Genomic DNA, 21,135 nt, shown 5'->3' on the forward strand with positions numbered 1-21,135 from the left:
CTCCCCTATTACCCTATTCCCTCTTAAAAGGCCGGCAACGCACCTGCAGCTCTTCTGATGCTGCGAGTGTCCATGGGCGACAGAAGTTGCTTTCCATCAGGTGACCCGTTTGCTCGTTTGCCCCCTTATTTCATAAAAAAAAAGTATCCCAACTTCCACTTGAACTTATAAACAGCATTATTTTTATTTTAGTCTTAAATATTTTTTTTTTTTGCAGATGAGATCAGCCAAGCATTAGAGCATGAAATGACATGGAAATCAGGAGGGCGTTTAGTGTAAGTGCTAATTTTATTAATGATTTTATTAATGACTTTATCACTCACTGAATTATTTTTAATTAGTTAAAATTTGATTTTAATAAGAAACACCAAACAACGCCATCTAGTGACGAGTAGACGAAATTTTTGTTCCTATAAGAATTTATACAAGTTCTTACTATTTAGCCTGTTACAAATAAAAACATTTGTGCTGCGGATAAGCAAAATAAGATATGTGTACCTATTTGTTTCATTTATTGAAAAAGTAACCTAATGGAAAAAGCCATTAAACTTGTTTTTATTATCCACTGTGTTTAAACACTATGTATTATAATGTATAATATAATTGTGGTTATCATACCCTTATCCTTATATGCGAGTTTTATATTGAAAAAAAATTATAATAACTATAGGGACAATTATCAATTTGTATTATAATATAGTAAGTTCTGACTTAAATCATTGAGTACACACTAATTTAATACACATAAGACAACAAGCGTGGATTAACACATATGACAGACAATCTCTTTTATCTCGGTTTCGCTTCCTGTACGGAATGTGTTTCTACGAAATCTCGGAGCGAACTTAGTTTAACAGACTTTTTTATACTGAGGACATAATATTTGATAGTAGGCAATATACCTACATATTTTTTACAATTATTTATAACATAAAATTGTTTTACTTATGTTATAAATAATTGCATTACGGTATGTTCATTGTTTCCTTGTTTTCCTAGCCCTTAATCTAATAATTTTCCGGCGTCCCAGATTGTTAATTTTTGACAGTCTTACGTGCATAAACACCTCGACATCTTTTAACACATCAATGGAAATATAAAGTAAGTTTTAAACTACGAACTCCAAGATCTCTGCGAAACGATCTCCCAGGAATCGTATTACGCGGGGTAAACTATGCTATGTCCTTACTTTTGATTCCAAAGTATCTCCATATCCATTTTCACTGAAATTGATTCAGCGAGATCGCCTAGAAGAGGTAGTACAGACATAAAGACAGCCACAATTTGAAACGTATAATATTGGAATTACATAACTGAAAGGACCTAACCTAGGACAACGACGGCAATGCGCGGAGTCGGCACTCGGCGCGCGACCTGCCCCAACACTGCGCTCTACACGCGACACTGATATTCCACCGACTGTACATTACTAGCTCTACATTTACGCTGACTGTACATTACTAACCGCCGTACCCAGAGACATTTAACTATGATTAACCTTCAATTTAATGAAGAGTTAGACAGATTATGTATGGGGCTTATGTCAAAATTTTGAATTCATAAAGGTGCCCATACACGGGACAATTTGTCGTTTCTATCGATCGTCAAGAAAATCGTCCAATCGATATTTTGCGATATTGCTACACACGTACAATTTGACGTTCGATTTTAACATCGAGGAGATAAATCGTTACCTTTACATTTAAGTAAGTAATTAATGTTTCACTCTGAGTGCGGCAGTGAGAGACATTTAATTATGATTAACCTTCAATTTAATGAAGAGTTTGACACATAATTTAGGGGGCCAATGTCAAAATTTTGAATTAATTACATTTTACTCTGAATGCGGCAGTAAGTCTACATAAGCGGACTGTGCGTTACTAGCTGTATATTTACACCGACTGTATATTATTGGTTCTACATTTACGCCGATTCTACATTACTAGCTCTACATTTACACTGGCCCTACATTTATAGCTCAACATCTACATTGGCTCTACAAGTCTACACTACACGCGAGTTTATAATATATACTTTATTACAGACAATAATTTATATTATTTCACGACTACGCTGTTGTAGAGCTCCGACTTCGATATGTGATAAAATTTGATAATTTATGTTATCAGTGTTAAAAGTTAAACATGTAGAGAACTTTCCTTTTTACTTAAGTGGGGATCGAAATATACAAAAACCATGCAGTAGAATAATCAGCCATCTCCTTTAAAAAAATGTATAAATTTATTTTCAATTATTATCTGAATTAGTCACGTAAATGTATACATGTGTCTGATTAGATATAATTAGTATAATAATACTAATTGTATGAAGGGGGTTTACTATATTCGCATAGTGTGATAGTATATCTCACAACCTGAACGTTGGTAGGTACACTTTGCGGAAAAACTGTCATGCCTATTGATTTGTGCTTTAACATAGTAATTTTTATTTATATGTAGATGTGTTATCATCAGTCAGTCGAGGTGTGACGACGCGAGCCCGCACAAAGCTCAGCTCTTAGCCAGTATGTAATATGTATACAAGAACCAAAATAATAATGTATAATGAAAGTCATTGACGACGTCAATCGAAAACCTTTTCGCAAACGAAGTTTAGATCTTGCAATCCAAAGGCTTCCCAGCTTACATTCTTTGAAAAATTTTTGCATTCCACTCCACTTTTGAACCTTACTGCCGAGTAAAGAAGTCAAAAAGTGGTGTACCGAATCTGTGGGCAACATTACAAATAAAATCTAGTATTGTAGACATCGGTAGTGTATAAAATCGATGTGCTCAGCACGACTCGCGAGTTTCGAGCCAAGTAATAAGAATCCTATTAGAGCTGGCGCGGGCGTCTGGACTCTGGAGGGTAGCGGGTTCGACGCCCAGACACTCATATAAGTCAGTGTAGTTGGTTTCGACAAATCTAAAGGAAGCTCTTTAATTTTTAATGAATTTCAGTTTTAAACATTATTTTGTGTTTTAGATCATTATATTTTATCCTAATTTTTATACTTTTAATTACTTTCAAACGGCCACACTCAGAGGTCTCGTAATTACCTCACTTTAATAAAGAGTTTGAAAGAAAATGCAGTTCAAAAACTTCATTAAATTAAAGTTAAGTAATCATTAAATATCTCTGTAAGCGATAATTAAATGTGAATCTCAATATACAAATGCGACTTAATAGCTACATAGCTAAAAATTTATTAAGAAGCTCTATACTAAGTAACACATAAAATAACATTTTAAACTTTCGCGTTGCATTATAATGAAACTTTTTAATCGGGACTTAACGCGACTTATTTAAGTAGTAATGCTACTACGAGTACATACTTTTTCTCGACGTTTCTCTCGACGTCTCGACGTACTCGTAGTAGCATTACTACTTAAATAAGTCGCGTTAAGTCCCGATTAAAAAGTTTCATTAACACATAAAATGTTTATAGACATCGTATATGTAACAGAAATAGTGAAATTGATCGTTTGCGCGAGTAATAAGTTGTAAGAAGCCATGGCTAAAAGTTATTACACCTTAGGGTTTAATGTACACAATTATATAGAACGGCTAGCCAGATAATGACGAGATACACCGCCGAGTGAAAACGCTGCGGTATACACAACAAGTTTTTGCAAAAGTATCGCAACGTGGAGTTTCGTTCTTTAGTGAACTTATATAAAATTCCTTTTTTTTTTAGTTTTCCTATTTTAATGAGGTAATTTATTTTTATTTTTCATAGGTAGTAAATACTAATTTCAAATTTGTAACTATATACCTAATATACTAAATTGGTGTATTCATCGAAGTGCAGAATCATAATCTCTATTTTTGAACTCTATTTTATTGCGTACAATTTTGCTGAGGAAGTATTGAGTCGAAATTATCTTCCTGAGATTCAGACCAAATTTATGAGAACAAATTGTAAAAGCAGATGGAACAAACTTTTGATTCATAATTTCTCTATCGATCGTAGTAATTTTGAGTTAGAAATAATTTCGTATAGAAAGTCTCCCTTTTGAAAACGAATTGCATGTGATAAAACTTTATAAAACACAGTATTTAAACACAATATTAATTCGTATTTCTGTAGTTTTTATAAAAACGCTGAGATTCCGCTCGTCATTGTATCAGTGGCGTAAGGGTGATCAGACGACGGAAGTGGAAGGCTGTCGCTGGCGGCTCCTCAGTCGATAGCCGGCGCGAGAGGACACCGCGCGTCCCGCCGCGCCGCACATACACAACTTTCACGGCACACACGATGTACAGTCAGACATAATAGTGTAACTAGTACAGACGATGTACAGTTGGATAGAATAGTGTAATTCGTATTACAGACTATGTACAGTCGTACAGAATAGTGTAATTTGTAGTACAAACGACGTACAGGCAGACAGAATATTGTAATAACTAACTGTATTGAGTAGTGAGTGTAAAGTCGAGTGCAAAAGTGTAAGGTAGAGTACAGTGTAATCATGTAATATAGTCTTAAGTGTAATGTAGTCTTCAGTGTAATATACACTTCATAGTGTAATGTAAAGTCTTTAGTGTAATATAGTCAGTGTAATAGTGTAGTGGATCTAGAGTTCTGGAGTCTAGACACCGCTAGCGAAACTAAAGATAACTGTGAGCTTTAATGTGCTTTTTTGTCGTCCGTCTGCGCTTAATTTAATGTGTTACTGTTCAGGTAAATTTTATGCGAAATTCTTTGTCTAGTTACAGCATATAAATTAGACATAAAAGTTACTATATCGTTAGAAAATATTTTGAAGAAATATCTTATCAATTATACACAATTTAAATATTGTTGTAGATTAATGTAATATGACCATAATCATCACCATCTTAAGAGACTCTCCAATAAAGATTGACAGAAGATTGACAGCTTTTGTCTACCATTATATTTACTGTTCGAGAGTGATCCTTATGTAATTGGAATAAAAGTCCTGTTAGATGTAAAATAATTGTGGCCAGAAGACAAAAAACTAGGAGCTGTTTTAAGTTATTTATGTTATAAAATATGGTTTAAATTATTCAAATAAACTTAATTATTGATAAAAATAACTATAAAAGTTGCTAACACTTTCTCTATTAGGAGAGATACATATGGTAATCGGTAATAACTGTGTTTTATAAAATAACAAGCGATGACCGTATTATAAAAAAAAAGTGTTTCCCCTGTCATTTTTGAGAACATTCTTTACACTTACATCTCCAGACCCCGATTAAAATTGAACATTTTATGTTTAAGAGGTATAAATATCGTAACTGAACTTTAAGTGAGTAAAATAATTAATAAAGGATCCTAAGTCCTGAGTGTAATAGTAATAATTAATCTCTACCTACGAACGGTGCTACGAAGAAAAAGTTTCGTAGATACTACTAGCTACTGTACTATAGCTACTATACTATAGCTACTATACTATAGCTACTATACTATAGCTACTATACTATAGCTACTATACTATAGCTACTATACTATAGCTACTATACTATAGCTTCTATACTATAGCTACTATACTATAGCTTCTATACTATAGCTACTATACTATAGCTACTATACTATAGCTTCTATACTATAGCTACTATACTATAGCTTCTATACTATAGCTACTATACTATAGCTTCTATACTATAGCTACTATACTATAGCTTCTATACTATAGCTACTATACTATAGCTACTATACTATAGCTACTATACTATAGCTTCTATACTATAGCTACTATACTATAGCTTCTATACTATAGCTACTATACTATAGCTTCTATACTATAGCTACTATACTATAGCTACTATACTATAGCTACTATACTATAGCTTCTATACTATAGCTTCTATACTATAGCTACTATACTATAGCTACTATACTATAGCTACTATACTATAGCTTCTATACTATAGCTACTATACTATAGCTACTATACTATAGCTTCTATACTATAGCTACTATACTATAGCTACTATACTATAGCTTCTATACTATAGCTACTATACTATAGCTACTATACTATAGCTACTATACTGTAGCTACTATTATAGCTACTATACTATAGCTACTATACTATAGCTACTATACTATAGCTTCTATACTATAGCTACTATACTATAGCTACTATACTATAGCTACTATACTATAGCTACTATACTATAGCTACTATACTATAGCTTCTATACTATAGCTACTATACTATAGCTTCTATACTATAGCTACTATACTATAGCTTCTATACTATAGCTACTATACTATAGCTACTATACTATAGCTACTATACTATAGCTTCTATACTATAGCTACTATACTATAGCTACTATACTATAGCTTCTATACTATAGCTACTATACTATAGCTACTATACTATAGCTTCTATACTATAGCTACTATACTATAGCTACTATACTATAGCTACTATACTGTAGCTACTATTATAGCTACTATACTATAGCTACTATACTATAGCTTCTATACTATAGCTACTATACTATAGCTACTATACTATAGCTACTATACTGTAGCTACTATACTATAGCTACTATACTATAGCTACTAATCACAATTTACATTTCCAATTTTAGCACCTCTTTTTTACCCCATGGTTCAATCCAATTTACGTAGGTCACCAAGATCCTTATGAATCAGTTTCTATGATGGTGTAACATGTTCCATGGATGGTACACGATAAACTTATAATTATATTATCTAAATAATAATTATTATAATGCCTTTTACACCAATTGTTCTAACCAAAGTTGTAAATAACACTTTTCTACCGCAGGAATCGAACCCACGACTTCCCAAGAGCTAATCTCTAAACTGTTGGACCTGGCGTTAGACAGAGTTAGAGTACACATAGTTCATGCCTATAGAGCAGCGGTTCTAAAACCTAAACTGAACTTTTACTGACCGTTATCCTTTTAAATATCAAAATTTTGGCAGGACCCAAAAAGAAAAGAAATTACTATCATTAAAATTAAGCAGAGGTATATTTTTCTCATTATTACTAGTAATTTAGTCACTCTGCAGAGGTCACTTTAAGCAGCGCTATTAAAGAGTATAAGCAATATATTATTATTTCTAATACTATAGCTATTTTATTCACAAAGTTTTATTATAACATAGATCAAAGTGTGCAAAACCAAAGGAGCACAGACTAGTGCACATCTACAATTAATACTAATGAGTTTTCGTGACCAGTATATCTGACTAGTCATTTCATAAATTTGAAAAATTATACCACGTTATTCTTTAGTATCAGTTGAAAGCTTTCTACTGTGATAACATCCTCCCCCCCACATAGGCCACGCTTTAAATTTGCTCCACAAACTCTTGTTGCTTCTCATCCCTAAAAACCATTGTGGATAAATAGAAATAGAATTAAATATTTTCATCTTTTTAATTGCAAAAAATACAAATAGCTTGCAGAATTTCATACCAACTATTTGTTTCTGTAGTCAAAAGGATGACTAATTCTATCCTTGGACCTTGAGTATGATAAGAAGTACTAAATAACTTACGTTAACCTCTCCTTTAAGAACTCAATCCAGTCCTCCTGCACCAGAAAATCTTGTCTTTCCAAGTCAAATAAATACTCCATAGACTAATAATAATAATACTCCCCACACCGGTTTCGGTGACGGTGGCCGGTTTCATTGAAACCAGACCAGGTACGCAGGAGTAATTTTATAGTACCCAAGTGTGTGCGCAGTACACAAGAGCACTCTCTATTCCTTTACTCTCATAACCCAGTGGGACGGAAGACCGACACGACTGGCGAGAGATCAGGCGCAGGACCGACTTTTTACATGCCCATCCGACGCATGGATCATCTTACTTGTCAGACAATCAGGTGATCAGCCTGCATTGTCCTAACCAAACTCGGAAATAACATGTTTCCAACGCGGGATTCGAACCCACGACCTCCGGAGTCGAGAGCGACGCTCTAACCACTAGACCACGGAGGCGTTACTCCATAGACTATAGGCATACTTACATTACGGCAGTACAGGTAGAGCACGCGAGTGAATGAGCACGTGTGACGTCACACCGCCACCATTGAACTGACCGTCTTTCTCCCACGCCGGATTCCCACGGTTTTGCCATTTTCTATACTGAACTATATTCATCATCAGTATCAACGTTATCTACCGAGCTGTTTCCTTTAGCGTTTAACATCGAAGGAAACAGTCGCCTTTCCTAGTCGCTACTAGCAAGTCTTGCTAGTAGCGACTAGGAAAGGATTTCTCTAGTGGTAGAGGATAGGAAGATTTTAAATCGTCGACTTTTATTTATTGCTAACTAGATTATGCCCGCTCCGCGCCAAAATTAGTTTTTCGCGCGGGAACCGTACTTTTTTTTGGGATAAAAAGTATCCTATATCCTATATCACTTCATTTCCCGGGACTCAAGGTATCTCCATGCCAAATTTCAGCAAAATTGGTTCAGCGGTTTGGGCGTGAGGAGGTAACAGACAGACAGACACACTTTCGCATTTATAATATTATATACAAGTTAATATAATATAGTTTAGTAAATAGTATGGACACACAAGTCCAAAATGAACAGCTCTACTGTTATGTTATGTGTTATTTTCATAGTGTATGATTGTTAGTAGATGCAGTGTATGACTCGAGAGCCGATAATAAAATTCATTAATAATAATTGTCGACTATGCAATGCAAATGCAGTTAAAGTAATACTTGTCCTAAATCTTAAAAGACACTCTTTCCACGAAGAAGAATATGTAAAATTATATAATTTGGTCCCCAATATTTCGATTCACATTTATTTATTACGAGCTTTTGCCCGCGGCTTCGCTCGCGTTAGCAAGTATTATTATATACAAACTTTCATCCCCTATTTTGAATTTTTGACCCCTTGGGGATAGAATTGATCAAAATCCTTTCTTAGCGGATGCCTACGTCATAACATCTACCTACATGCCAAATTTCAGCCCAATCCGTCCAGTGGTTTTGGCTGTGCGTTGATAGATCACTATGTCAATCAGTCAGTCAGTCACCTGTGAGTTTTATATATGTAGATAGATAGATAGACTAGCTGTTGCCCGCGACTTCGTCCTCGTGGACTTTAGTTTATAGCTGTTCCCGTACATGGATTGAATAGTTTACACGCAAATCATAAAAGTATATTGTGCAGTAACCGTACTTTTTTCCGAGACGGAATGTATCCTATGTCCTTTTCCGGGACTCAAATTATCTCTATACCAAATTTCAGTCAAATCGTTCCAGCCGTTTACGTGTGATGTTGTGAGTCGTGACCAAGGGAAATATTATGGATTCATTTTTATTCATATAGATTATAACACCTTGTTATTTTCTTGAAAATAACTGAATTGTAATTATTCTGAAAAAGAATTCAACTCGTCAGTCTCAGTGGTGACCCGTGCCCGTGCGGCGTGCCCGTGCGGCGTGCCCGTGCGGCGTGCCCGTGCGGCGTGCCACGTGGCAAGTTCATCACTAGGAAGTTGTCACAACAAGTAGACGGGGGAAAATATGTAAGTTGCAAGTAGGTCAAATTAGAACCCCTCTGTTGTGACTTGTGCCACTCGATAGTATTATATGCTAAACAGCGGGGCGAGCGCGGGGCGGGGCGCGGGGGAGCGGGGGTGGTGGCCAGAGGGGGACACTTGTTGCTGCCAATGAGATGAGCTGTGACGTGCTGTCGAACTGACATAGGGTACTATGAGGTACTTAAAGGAGACAATCTTGGATAGTAAACGTTTTGTCGGCAACGGCTGCAAATATAAATAAGGGGTGAAATATCGATCAACCAATCTATAATAGTCTATAATAGTCCTCGAAAACTGCATTATTTTGTTTCCCAAAAACTACATATAATTACAAGCAAATTTCGTCTCCCTTTTTGAATGTCACTAAAAATGAGAAGCAAGAATTAAAAAACTTTGCCTCTAAAAAAAATACGATTGCAAACAAAGTTGCAGATAACTGCATTTTAAAAATATAAATCGACTTCAAAATTGTACGTAATTGATAATAATTAAAACTGCCTATCTTCAAAACTACTGAACTAACTTTGATGAAACTTGCACTATTCCTTAAATTATACAATTTCTAGTACAACAAAAAATGAGGAAATCGGTATGGTAGTTCCAGAGATATGCAAACACAAACATAAAAACATACATACATACATAGTACATACGTCATACACTTTTGAAATTTGGCACATTTGTTCCGACGCTGATATAGACTAACATATTATACGAAAATTGGGCAGTTCTGTAATAATTACATACATAAGTGTCGAATTGATAACCTTTTTTTGAAGTCGGTTAAAAACAATCTAAATTCTAATGCTACAAAAAAAGAGATACACTGATATTTTATCAAGGACGTTTTTGATCGACAATCTAGTCTCTTCTCACTATTACCAATGGAGCTTTACATTATATATAATTCTCTATCCAATTAAATGTTTATTTTTGTCTGATATTATTTAGTCTTGTTAGTCTAGTCTAAACTGTGAGGGTTCTTAAAACTGCCCACGCCTGCTTCAGCCTATAGTTTATACTCCTTACTTTAAGAATACACCCACATTAATTCTCTACTGCTTTTTCAACGCTCTTTTATATTTATATTTTAAAAATGTTTGCAACTGCCCATGACGTGACAAAGTTGTTCGGGATTCATAATTGCTGTACCCCATATTTTATTAAAGTTGGTTCAGCGGTTGAGACACGAAAAGGAAAAGGCAGACAAGTATACAATCACTTTTTTTATTTATAGCAGTTAAAATATATATTAAATGAATATATTACTGATTATTAGAATATCTCTTGAGAACTCTCTACATCATTTAAATACCTAATAATATAATTAATTGATTTATGGAAATGATTTTTTATTCATTAAATCATTACCTAAAGAAAATTTGATGTTCCGATTGAAAAAATAACTATAGATTAAAAATATTTATTCTTATTTAAATACATAACTATTGCTTTCTATACTATAATCATTCTCCCACAACAAAGGTAGCCTTTATTCATCTTTCTTTAAATCTATGGACTATGACTTTCATCAAAATTGGTCCAGCAGGTTCGAAGCATCCTTGTAAACGAACATATTCTCTCAGTTGTTATTATTAGATTAGTATGGATTTAAGTTGTAGCCCTGTTATAAAATTGGTGGGATTGGAACAGTGAACCCTCGCGCCGCGCGCCGCCTGCCGTTGATAATTTCACGTAAAACGCACAAAACGCTCGAAACGGCAGATGTATTTCTGACATAAAAACGGTGTTTTTTAAAATTAGTCGTCTTTCATACCACCCCTTCCGGCGTAACCCTAATCCCCGGGACAATGCGCTAAAAAATCAATCAATACCATCGATACGCGCAAAAAATTACCCCCGGCCCAACCCTATTTTTAACTCTAAAAAAATCGTGAGCGAGCGAATTTTTTTTTGCTCTTTTTTCATTAATTTAACACCCGCTGCGATCAAAGTTGCTTTCGCGCTCGACAGCGAGTCGCAACTGTGCGAGTGTGCGCCGACTGTAATGTAACCGTTAAAGACTTTACATGACTAATGATATGAATACGTTGACTACGCAAGAGAAGCGAGTCCTAGTATATCCCACATCCACAACCTGTACATTTTGTGGTACTTTACGGAAAAACTATCACGCCGATTGATTTTTGCTTTAACAAATTCATTGTTATATTATGTAGATGTGTTATCATCAGTCAGTCAAGGTGTGACGACGCGAGCTCTCACAAAGCACGGCTTTTAGCTAGTCGTTAAATTCTACTACCATGGATCTTGGGTAAAGCCTGCGCTAAATATCATATTACTTTTATCATAAATACAGAAAGAGATGATATAATATCATATTTAACCCCTGGGTTGTATATCATATATTATATGGATTAGTCCTGACTAATCCACATAAGTGGACCTAGGCTAGGAAGCTAGACTAGGCTGGGGCTCGATTTTCGCTAAAACACTTGAAGTGAGTGAACTTCGACCAGGAACTGATTCATGAGCAGGTACTTAGAGCGCTTTATTTATTCATATTATAATAGTGGCATAATGACATGCCAATTTGTTATCGTGCTAATAGTAATATCAACAAATTATTAAGTACCGTCAACCAGCTTTTAGAAAGATTTTAATATAGTCCCTAGAAAGCAAAACTTTTTTGTGCTCAGTAAATATTAGTTTTTTTTTTTTATATCGTCCGTCATGTCCGAAAAATGTACACAGCCGAACCTCCTCCTTAAAATTCGTTTAAAAGCGAATTAGCAACATCGAATTTTAGTTAAAACAGATTTTTTTCGCAACGGACCTAGACAGCCACCCAGACAACAGAAAGCAAGAGATAACAGACAGACACACTTTCGTTTATATAATATTAAAATAAAAGTGTGTCTGTTATAATAGTTAGTAATATTTCGCTGTAGTTCCAGACAGACAAACAGACAAGAACCCCAGCACCGGGAAGTGACACCTCAGCTGCCGCACAAAGCAAAGGGATGTTGGCACAAAGCGACGGCTTAAAAACTGCCAGCGATTTTTTAAACGTTGTATTGTTAAAATGTTACATGAATTAAGGATATTATTTGTCATTGTTATCACCGCGTGCCGTCTTGCGAATATTGTTAAAAGGCAAGATGCTTCGTACGTAGGTCGGTCTGTCGACTGTGTACTAAAAATCGAATGGATGAAATATTTAATTTCTAAATTAAAATCTGCTTGCACTCCGCGAGTGGCTGTAGAAGTGAAAACCGAAAGAGCAAAAGCAGGCGTAGATTTTCAAGGTACACTCTCCCAGCGTCCTTTTAATTATTATTAAGTACTAGAGATTATAGATCGAGCCCCTTAGCCAAAACGTTTTCTTTAAAGCTCCTTTATTGAATCGCCAATAAAAATGAATGGAATTGACATTAGATAAGTCGAACGTCAACTTCATATGATCAAATCAAACGCTTAAATGGTTGCTGTTAAGCATTTGTGTACTAACTCCCAAAAAAATTACGCATTGAGTTACGAATGCAGTCTTGTTCTAAGAAATCTAAAGAACATAACTCCATTCATAACTCAACATGTATTTTTTGTGGGTCAGTACACGAATGTTTAACAGCGTCCAAATATGATAAAGAAGTTTTGACTTTTGAAAAGTCCAACCCTTACAAACCAAACTCAGTCGGGTGAGTGACGATGTTGATGATGATGAATAAGTGATGTTGATGATGATGAATAGGTGATGTCGATGATGATGAATAGGTGTTGATGATGATGATGATGATGTCGTGTGGCGCGGCGCTCGCAGACCGCGGCTAGACATTTTTTCACCAGCGGCAAACCGGACGCTCGCTGTACCGACACAAGTCACGGGCGACGAGAGACACTTACTCATGACTGCAAACAAAAAAGGTTTTAGGCCTTACCGTGTTACCGTGCAATTATTATTATAATTATTATACTTGATTAAGGGCCTGTTTCACCACTTCCTGATAAATGACGAATAGGCTATCCACCAATTAACTTGACAGAAGAAAAGTTGTGAATAGCCTTTTCGGCACTTTATCAGGAAGTGGTGAAACAGGCCCTAAGTAGAAATACTTTATTTGTAAGTCATAAGTTTGTTTTCAAAACTTATTTTATACGATACGTTTCGCGAGCCATTACAAAGTTATACTTTTAGCAAGTTATAAATTACTTCATTTTATAATTATTTACTTGTTTTTCAACAAATATAAATACCATTTAATAAAATAAAATAAAATAAAAAATGTTTTATTTCTGAGTAGATTTTAAGAAAATACTTTCAGAATGTTAATATTAGCTACGGTGCCTACCACCGGTTCGGGAACTATCCCGGCGAGAAGAACCAATAACAGTCATAACAGTCACTTCAAAAAATCATCTTCCATACTATTAAAACGGAGTGCTACAAGTGCTACGAGATCTCGTAGCAGTTCTACGGCGAACACTTTTATTCTATAATCTTATCCAGAGGGCATTTTAACATTTTTTTACAATATTAAAGTTTTATAATTCGCCTTCCAAATGAGGTTTTATGTTCGGCTCTGAACATTTTTTAATCGCCGTCGCTCGTGCCCCGCGCCGCCGCCGTCGCTACTGATAACCGGCTCGGCGGCGGTTTCTGCGAACCTCAGCCCGCCGAGTTCCGCCTTCCAGACCCTTACTGTGGCCATACCTCGTACTGCCTAGTAACTAGTACAGGCGATATTTAGGCCCGTATTAATAGACCGCTCCTACCGCTAAGAAAAAACAGCATCACTATAAGATTACTATAATAGTAACCGGCCGGCTTTATTCAAACCAGTCCTGAAGTTACACAGGAATAATATTTAATAATGCCCAAGTGTATGCGCAGTACACAAGAGTACTCTCTATTCCTTTTACTCTCATAACCCAGTGGGACGGACGACCGACACGACTGGCGGGAGACATTTAAACGAAATTCGGTACTTCAAGCTTAACAGCTAAGCTGTTACTTACGTGTGATCAAACCCTATAACTATACAATTAATTCTTCACCGACATTTTCATCACTGTGACCGATTAACTACGTTATTAAATTCTAATGTCAAAGCATTTGCGTAGTATTTGAACGACGATCTTAAAAGGTACTTAAAAATAATAAAAGTTTTTAAGTAACTTTGGAGTTTGTAAATCTAGGACTTGCGCCTCTACATAAGATAAATTTTAATTATTTAATCATAGTTCAATCCATATCCATACTAATATTATAAATGCGAAAGTGTGTCTGTCTGTCTGTCTATCTGTATGTTTGTCTGTCTGTTACCTCTTCACGCTCAAACCGCTGGACCAATTTTGCTGAAATTTGGCATGGGGATACTTTGAGTCCCGGGAAAGGACATAGGATACTTTTTATCCCAAAAAAATGTACGGTTCCCACGCGATAAACGAATTTTGGCGCAACGGAGTTGCGGGCGTCGTCTACATGAAATATGAAAAATCTATATTTGTGTATATTACGTATTTATTATTTATTGCTGATTTACTGTAACTAGTACCGCAGTGATAACAAGGACAAAATATGTATAAACTATTGTTTGTCTGTCGTTATATTATATGCGTAATGCGACTGTCGCGGCAGGGCACTCACACAGCTGCTACGCGGAGTATATTATAGCGTTTTTAAAACGTTTACAAGTTTTTAAATAGACTAAATTATAAATTAAATATGATAAAATATGTCTCTCAATTCTATAACAGTAGCCTTTTAATTTAGATTAAACTAGCTGTCCCGGCAAACGTTGCTTTGCCATAATATCAAGTATTTCTCTCATAATTTTTTATTGAAGTGACTAAATAAGTACTTACGGTACCATGGAAACGTCCCTCGTTAACGTTATCCCGTCGCATAAACAATGGTCGCCGTCAGTCTCGAGTTGTAATAATTAAGTATTATTTATTCAACAAATGCACTTATCAGTATAAAAAGTAGCCAGTAGCCGATTCTCAGACCTACTGGAAAGGCAATAGCGTGTAAATAGCTAAATTGCCTGCGGGATAATACAAAGTTCTCAAAAAAAAACACTCCGGAATCCGTATCATGCCCGACTAACCTGTTCCATAGTCAGTCACAATATACTTTTATGATTTGCGCGTAAACTATTCAATCTATTTTGATGGAATTTGGTATGGAGATACTTTGAGTCTCGAGAAAGGACAAGGAATACTAATTTTGTCCCGGAAAAATGTACGGTTCCCACACAATATACTTTTCTGATTTGCGCGTAAACGACTCAATCGATGTACCGTAACAACTATAAACTAAAGTCCACGCGGACGAAGTCGCGGGCAACAGCTAGTATATTATAATATTATCATTTAAGATGCAGACTTTTCATAAATAATATTATTTTTCTGAAATAAACTTAATTTTGTTCTTCTTCCATGTTAATTTTATGTTTGATAGCATTTTAAACGAAAATAAAAAATATTTTTACTATTCGAATTATTCGAAAAATAATTTGACGAATATTCGAATTAAAACGAGTATTCGAATATTCGAATAACATACCCTAATTAGACAGCCCCAACTGTACACTATATTAAACCTATCAGACACAGATAGTGAAAAAATTAAGAAAAAACTTATTAAGTAGCCTACAAGTAGCTAACTTTTTACAAAGTTGTCATGATAGTTAAACAGGGCTCAGGTGATATGATGTAGTCAGTGATATAGCCAGCTAACTTATCATAGATCAATTGACAATGAGTCGAGAGCGTCACGTGACCCCGGTAGCGCGTCTGCGGCGCATCCGCCGCCCGCCGCGCCCCGCTCCGCCCCGCAGCGTGCGCGCACCTTTACGCCATACGCAAGGAGTAAGGACGCACTAATCACTGTCCTATTATTGTCAACGTGATTAATGAGGCTTATAACTTGATGAGACGGCAAATAACATTAAGCGTTGAAATATTTTAAAAAGTAAAACTATAATGTAGTAATTAAAAACTTAAAAGGCTTGTAATTACTACATTTTAGTTTAGCATTATGTGTTGCTGGTAGTAATACATAGGGAAATCAGTCATAGAACATGAGTGTTATTAAGAGGATTCCACACCGCCATTTTTTCCATACAAACGTTGTCCCCTGTTTCCTCCCTGGATAATGCTAGTAGAGTTATAATTTTTTTCCTGAATATCTACGGCCACTAATACAATGTCCCTATGTTTTCTTTTTTTTCATAACTTAATTATTAAATAAGATATGAACGTTCAAAAACCCAAAAAAATGGCCAGATTTTCCACTGTGTTCAAACGTCCAGAAAACAGATTTGGATAGATTATACAAAAAAATCAAAACATAGGAACACAGCTCAAGCCTTTTTTTAATCTTTAATGAAAAAAGTACTTAAATCGGTTAAGTTTTGGAGAAGGAATCAGGGGACAACGAATCGTTGATTTTCTGGATTTTCTGCAGTTGTCTCTATCGTGTCCTGCGGTATAGGCTTGAGGTAAGGGAGACAACTATAGATATTACACGTACTTTTTTTTCATTTCTCTAGCCGCTGTGGTATCCTCTTAACTTACACTCAACCATATTCAGGTGCTGCCAAAATCATCCAGTCCAATGTTAGTATTAAAGGCTTCATACTTTAATCTAAATAAAAAATAATAATCCAATTTTAATAATTAATATTCAATTTAGTAATTGACCTTATAATTCATAATCTTTATTTGCCAAAATATGGTTTACAGTACATTAACGGCGGTTCCCAATAATTGATCTATCTCTGGTTTGGCCCTACTAGAGATAGGAATAGCTCACATTAGACATTAATGTCAATTGTGAGCTATTCCTATCTCTAGTAGGGCAAAACCAGAGATAGATCAAATATTGGGAACGGCCATAAAAGTGTCTTACATATTTTTGTCGTTTTAATCGACATGCAAATGTTTAATGAACATATTTTGTCAAGTATCTAAATATCAATCCAGGCTACTAGAGCCGGCAGCCGCAACAGGTTGCTCGCGATATCGGGGACAGCTTTACAGGTTAAATGATTGGTTTATTTAAATTGAAAATTTAAATTAAATATTTAAACAACCAACCATTAATACTTATATTTTTTTTTTTATGAAATAAGGGGGCAAACGAGCAAACGGGTCACCTGATGGAAAGCAACTTTCGTCGCCCATGGACACTCGCAGCATCAGAAGTGCTGCAGGTGCATTGCCGGCCTTTTAAGAGTAAGGAATAGGGTAATATTTGACGCCGTTTCTGTTGATGAAAAGGTCAGGATCTTTAATAAAAATGTTATTGAACTTTATAATAAACATGCGCCTGTTAAAAGAATTAAGTTAAAGCATCCACCCGCTCCATGGTTGACGGATGATAGCCGTAATGCAATGAAACGTAGGGATCGTGCTTATCGTAAATTTAAGAGGAACCGAATCGAATCTAACTGGGCCTCTATCATGAGCTCTTAAATCCATTCACTTTACGTGCTTATACTTACTGTACTTATATATAAGTATAATAATATTATGTGTATGTATAAGTTATATATTATATTATGACAAAATATATTGTAGTATTATAGTATATGTAAGCGTATGTGTAACCGGATTTATAGTAGGTCTAGTATTTATTATAATATTTATAAGTGTATAAAGTATATTTTATCATGTTTTATCTGAATGTTTTCATTTTTTTCTACACAGAAAGCACCTGTGATGTTAGTTTTGTCTCTGTTACCACCCAATGGTTGACTGGTAGAAAATGCCATATGGCATTAAGTTCGCCATTGTACAATGTGCAAGAAGTGTAATAAATAAAGAAATAAATAAATAATAGGGGAGGGTAGAGAAGGGAATAGGGTAGGGGATTGGGCCTCCGGTAAACTCACTCACTCGGCGAAACACAGCGCAAGCGCTGTTTCACGCCGGTTTTCTGCGAGAACGTGGTATTTCTCCGGTCGAGCCGGCCCATTCGTGCCGAAGCATGGCTCTCCCATGTATAATATGAATACGATATATATAATATAAATATGATAGTGTCTTTCTTTCTTTCTATGTGTTACCTTTTTACTGATTTCGATTAAATGATGATGGGCAAAAATGTATGGGCTCTGGTATAGGACTCAACAGAAATGGATTGTATATTTTTAGGAAGGTATACCAATGTACATTAATGACCAATAGGGCGCTTGTCTAGATTCGTTGTACTTTTTGAGTAAAGCCATGTTAAAAGTGACATCAGCGCTCATACATTTCATGCTGATAACATCACGTTACATTATAGCATGATTATTTTTAGGGTTCTGTAGTCAATAAGGAACCTTTATATTATAGTTTCGGTCGGTCCGTCCGTCCATCTGTCTGTCCGTCTGTCCGTCTATTCGTTCGTCCGCTTGTTCCTCCATCCGTCCGTCTGTCTGTCCGCGGTTTTTCTCAGAGACTATAGGACCTACAAAGCTGTAATTCGGCTCGAATGCACATATTAATGATGCCGACAAAATGGTGTATAAGATCTTTAAAATATATAGTTTTTTAAGGTCCCTCCTCCCCTACACATCAAACGAGGATGATTTTTTTATTTATTTATTTTATAATGTTCTTGTCCCTGATTTTAAGTTGAGGGATTTATGTTCTTAATACAATTTATACACTTATATAGTCTTATGTCTACACACTTATCTTCTATTTATATTTTCTGTTCTGTCATCGTTACCTGTTCCGCCGTCCAAGGGTGAGCAGTATGAGGGAGGGGTTAAACTACTACTGTGAGCGTAAATCTAAGGTGTACTGTCTAAGACAAGACATTCGTAATTTCTAAGCGCAAATAAATCTTACCACATAGACGACAAAAACTATGTCGGTAACGCCGGCCTTGTACGTTGACTGTTCATTATTTCAAAAAGTACAGTTGCTAGGGGCTGGGCGCTATATAACTTTTTTACCTACTCACTAAGAGTTTTCTAATGGTATATATTTTATCTCTGTTGAGACTTATACCAAAATGCCCATGATCCTTTGGCGTGGGATAGATTATCCCGGAACTGTTTTGCAACAATTCATTTACGTCGCGACGTAAATGAATTGTTGCAAAACGAAGTTACGGCAACATGAAATTGGACAGTTAATGAATTTGTTATCGTATCGATTTTCAGGTTCGGGCCTGATGCTGATCATCGCGAACGAGAGCAGAGTTCGAACACGTCAGGACTTCTGAGCGGGCAGCAGAAGTGAATTTCTTCAGGCTTATACGATACGATGAAAAAGAAAGTTGTACAGGTAATAAGAACTCTCTACTTTTCATCTTAGCTTAGTCCAATTTAAATTACGTACAATGAGTTCTGTAAAAAAGACTATCACCAATTTCTTGTGCTGCCCACTTGAATACTTATTTTAACTCTGTTTTGGTACATCATCTGTGATAATTTCACCTGTGCAGACATTATATCTTTGGCCGAGATGGTCTAGTCTGGTGGTTGGTGCACAGCGACAGACAGACAGACACACAGCTAAGTGAGCTTTCATTAATAGGGGTTTTACTTTATTATATTTTAGTACTAACTAAAATAAACACCCAATTATCACTTTAAAGGTTATAGATACTACAGAAAATCGACCTACTGGTATCCCAAGTATTTTCAGAAAGCTAAGGTGCCAATAATAAATGCCGACGATGGGGTAGAACTAGGTATGTCCTTAAATACCAATATTACGTACTCAAACGGAACCTCAGCTATCAGCTGAGCGATCTGTCAACAAGATAATCCTATTATTGGCTTTCCCGGTAATTTAAAAATGTAAGGTGCCAATAATTTACTTTGCCCTTTTAAAGTTCTAGTCCCTAAGTATCAATATTTCCTCAAACGGAGCCTTGGCTATCAGCTGAGCGGTCTGTCAGGCCCGGCAACCATTCCATCACCGTCTAGACGCCCCCCTCCCCCGCTCGCCCCCCGCTCTCTCTCTCTCCCTGCCCCCCCGCGTCACCCACCCGTCTAGACGCGTGCTAGACACCCCCACCTGCATTTAGTGGGACCTAGTCGATAGTTGAGAAGCCCGTGTTGTTCCCGCCGCCAAAACATAAGTTTATGCTTTGTTGTTCTTGACTCTTGGCCCTATGTAAAAATACACAAAGTCAATCTCAAAAATTTTTATTCAGAATATTTTTTTTTCAAATGTTCTCTAAACATGCATATAACCCTTTACTCTTCTAGATTTATAGCGGTCCATGATTTTCTCGTTTCTGAATCGACTTTCATAGCTATGAGACGGAACATACGCATATACATACAGTGCATTTTCAGTAGTAGTACGGAGTGCTATTATATATTCTGTGGTAGTAGTTATGAATGCTATTTGTTTTATCTCGTTAAAATAGTTGGTTCTCAGTTATTTTACTCTGATTGAACCGAATTGGCAACGACTTGATTAGTATTGGAAATAAAATAACTATTAACGTACCTAATACCTATGGTTCATTCAATCGTAAAAGCTTTAGGAGACCCATACTCGTACTACAGCAGGAAAAGGTCAGTTCGACCGAATAAACATAAAACACCGCACGGCCTTACAAAAAACTTCGCCGAGTAAATGATGTCACCAGTTTAAAGGGTTTAAGGATTACAGGAGTAGGAAGTATTATGCC

The 21,135-nt window shown here is 35.9% G+C and overlaps 1 protein-coding gene across 2 annotated transcripts in view; it reads left to right on the plus strand.

The window, feature by feature from the left end:
- Window positions 1-21,135, plus strand: part of LOC121727435 — a 75,092-nt gene that overhangs the window by 52,546 nt on the left and 1,411 nt on the right. For both annotated transcript variants that reach the window (XR_006035670.1, XR_006035671.1), the window contains 2 exons: window positions 218-275; window positions 19,649-19,772. The gene's annotated coding sequence lies outside the window, so the exon portion shown is untranslated. The remainder of the gene's footprint in view (window positions 1-217; window positions 276-19,648; window positions 19,773-21,135) is intronic.

This window comes from Aricia agestis, chromosome 5 (assembly GCF_905147365.1).
Source record: "Aricia agestis chromosome 5, ilAriAges1.1, whole genome shotgun sequence".
In the NCBI taxonomy this organism is placed as follows: domain Eukaryota; kingdom Metazoa; phylum Arthropoda; class Insecta; order Lepidoptera; family Lycaenidae; genus Aricia; species Aricia agestis.